General features: G+C 44.8%; 1 pseudogene; it reads left to right on the top strand.

Annotated features, from left to right (window-relative positions):
- Window positions 1-575: 575 nt before the first annotated feature.
- On the top strand, window positions 576-1,091 carry LOC132522804 (signal peptidase complex catalytic subunit SEC11A-like; annotated as a pseudogene).
- Window positions 1,092-3,603: the final 2,512 nt, after the last annotated feature.

Here is a 3,603-nt window from a genome sequence, read left to right as displayed (position 1 = left end):
ACTACCAAGGGGATAAAAATTAATTGTTTGAATATGAAAAAAAACCTTTAGCTATGACAATGGTGTGTGGCCCTCCAAAGCGCCACCCTACCCAGAGAAATCTTATTAATTTCTCTCGTTAGGGATAATTTACATTTTAATTTATGTTTTCTCTTTGCGGGGGGATGGGGTGGTGGCAATAATTTTATTTAAAGGTTGAGAAGCATTGTATTAGACGTATTAGAAACACTGTATAAGGTGAGGGGTGTAAGCATGATGGGCCTACACACACATATGTTTTTAAAACCCATGGAAAATTTTTAAAGGCTCAATTCTTTCATTTGTAAATAATCAGAGAAAATATAAAGTATTGCCACTTTGGTTGCGATTCACTCACATACTGCTTTCTCTGTTTTGTCAATAAGAAAAAGAAATGAGTGTATTCGTTCATCAAGATCTCAGTGGAGGAGGGTCCTGTCTAGTGTGAGCCTGGCCCGCGTGCCGGCCGTTCCTCCCGCGGGTCACATCTCGCCCTCTCTCTGACCGTGTCCCCTCGCCGGCCCCGCCATGGTATTTCTCGATTTTTTGATGATGATGTGCAGCGGATGAACAAGCGGCAGCTCTGTTAACAAGTCCTAAATTTTGGAAAGACTGTCTCCTCGGCACCAGTGCCCTGGAAGGGGTTAACGGTTATAACTGGAAGGGAAAGTCCAGTTGCCGTGGTGCTCGGCGGCAGCACGGAACGTGCATTTCATAGAGGAGATTTTCTCTTTCTAGCAAGTCGAGTTGAAGATCATCCCGTAGGAGTGGAAGAAATTGTTGTTTTTAGGATAGAAGGAAGAGAGGTTCCTATAGTTCACCGAGTCTTGAAGATTCATGAAAAGCAAAATGGACCTGTGAAGTTTCTGACCAAAGGAGGTAACAGTGTGGTTGATGCCCGAGGCCTGTATAGACAAGGACGACATTGGCTAGAGAAGAACGATGTTGTGAGGACAGCGAGGGGATTTGTTCCTTACACTGGGGTTGGGACCATCCTCACGAGTGACTATCCTAAGTTTCAGTGTGCAGTACTCTTCTTGCTGGGTTTATTTGTGCTGGTCCATCGTGAGTAAGAAGTCTGCCTTGCTGTTCCTGGAAGACGCTCTGTACTTTTTGTTCCTGAATGTTTGGAGCAGATATCGATCTGTGGTTGGTGGAATGGAGAACACATGTTGGTGCTTCTTGGTAGCCCTGGTTTGCATTAAGTTTATGTTTCCACGCCAGAGTACGTGTGGGCGGGTGCATGTGCACCACAGTGTGCACTCGAGGGGACTTTCAATCACAGAATTCCATATGTTGTCATTGTCACACTTTCGCATTTTTGTACATCAGTGAATTTTTTCTATTAAAAAGTTGAGCCAAAAAAAAAAAAAAGATCTCAGTGGAGTGCCTATAAATTCATAGGGTTTTCAAGGTTTAAGAGAACTAACTCGAGTAAAGTATTGATACTTAGGAGCAAGACACATGCTAGGCATCAGTAATATAGCCACTAGCATCAGCGTCATTATTATTGTTTTTACTACATTCCAGGCTCTGAACTGAGGCGCTGGGAATAAGATGATGGTGGGGAAACAGACATAGTCTCCACCCTAATGTAGCTCACACTCTAGTGGGTGAGACAGAAAATCACCAAAGGATGTATAATTGCAAACTGCGGTGAGTGCAGGGGGAGCCGTGAGAACATATAACAGGAGGGACTGATTTAGTGGGGGGAGGAGGAATGAGGAAGGCTCCCGAGTGCAATGATAATGAACTGGGATCTGAAGAATGAGTTAAGTGGGTGAATGAGGATGTGAAAAGCACTCCCCTGGGAAGGACCAAAGTATATGGAGGCTTCTGCGAGGAGGGGAGCGTGGAGCGTTTGAAAGACAGAAACACCAGCGTGCCTGGAGCCTAGAAAGCGAGGCAGAAAGCGAGTCGGGATGAGTCTGCAGAGGCCTAGACCATGATAGGAGGTTTAGTTTTATCCGAAGATAAATGGAAGCTGTTGAAGGGTTTTAAGTCAAGGATTGATGTGCTATGACTTAGGTTGCCATGGAGAAAATGGATTGGGAGAGGATGAATGGAAGGGGAGTGATCATTTAAGAGTTCTTGCAATAGTTCAGGTCTAAAGTGATAGCAGTGAAGATGGAAACAGGTATACAAATTTGAAGATACTTAGAAGGCAGAACCAGTAAGAATGGATTACATGTGGAGGGTGAGTGAGAGGGAGGGGTCTGGCTTAGGGAACTGCATGGACTGTGGTAACATGTCTGAGGCCACTAGTTAGTAAACAGCAGAGCCAGGCCTATAATCTAAGGCTTAGATCAATGTCCTAAAACATCGTAGCTGGTTCCCAGTGGCTGGGCTTCATTTACTTCTGCCCAAGTTCCTGTTGAAACATTGTACTCTGGGATACGAACCTCATAGAAAAGGTCTTCCGAAGTTGGAAGCATCTAACAACCTCGGATTGGATTTAGGGAAAGTGAATTAAAATTCCTGTAGCATGGGCAGGCCACTCAATATTGCTGAGCTGGCATCCTCATTCTGTTAAATACAGACGGTTAAAATACCCACTTCAAAAGGTAGTTCTGAGGTAGGGGTTAGAAGCAGTAGCGTCAGTCTACAATGGGCACATCTGAACTTGGACCCTGGGCACCACACTCCATCTTGCTCCTCAAGTCACAGTTGTGTCTTTTTCTTTGTAGGTTGTTCCTGTGACATGTGGGCCAAGAGGAACTTTGGGCTGGGTGTCTTTTTGTTCTGGTGTCCCAGGTGAAGTCAGCTGCATTTTCCTGCATGTTAGAGGCTCAGGAAATCTGTCCCTCACCATCACCAGGTGGGCCACCAGAGTGTCCTCTGTGCTTGAGGTCTGAAATCAAAATGGTAAGTTAAGGGCCTAAGGCAGATGGTCTCGAAGTTTATAGTGCATAAAAGTCACCTTCACCTGTGATGGCTTTTTAAAATATAGATTCCTGGGTCCCACCATCCTAGCTATTCTATTTCAGAAAGCCAGGATGAAGCTGAGGAATCTGTATTTTCATAAGCTCCCAAGGGTGAATCTAAGCCTGGAAAGTTGTCCATTTGGTTGCGATTCTTTGAGGGAAGAAACTCTGTCAGCTTCACTAACCCAGGGCCCAGTGGGGTACTAAATAAACATTTGAGTTCAATTGAATAAACACTGAATTTTGTCAAATTGAATTACTGTGTTGTGGCCTTATTTTCCTTCCCAAAGATCCCAAGTCAATTGCTGAGGAATCTGCTAAGATTTTAGGAACGATAAAGTATAGAGAGAGGAGTGAGGTTCAGGAAAATGTGTGTGTGTGATATGAGGAGTTATAGCAACCCGCAAGTTACTACCAAGCAGGTTAAAAGGATGTGGGATTCTCATTGTTAAGGACCTGCTGCTGCTGGGACTCCATTTCATTCACCCAATATTTTTGTGAAGCTATGTAATTAAAAGTAAATTAAGTCAGCCCCAGGCTGAACAAGGCACATTATCTCACCCCAAGGCATCCTCCCTGGAGCCAGGTGGCTAAACTCCAGGGGACCCCTGTGCCCTGAAGGCAGCTGCTTGAGGGCTGTCCGGCTTCTTCTTGACCACGT

This window comes from Lagenorhynchus albirostris, chromosome 7 (assembly GCF_949774975.1).
Source record: "Lagenorhynchus albirostris chromosome 7, mLagAlb1.1, whole genome shotgun sequence".
NCBI classification, from domain to species: Eukaryota; Metazoa; Chordata; class Mammalia; order Artiodactyla; family Delphinidae; genus Lagenorhynchus; species Lagenorhynchus albirostris.
This window is presented reverse-complemented; position numbering and strand designations above follow the sequence as displayed.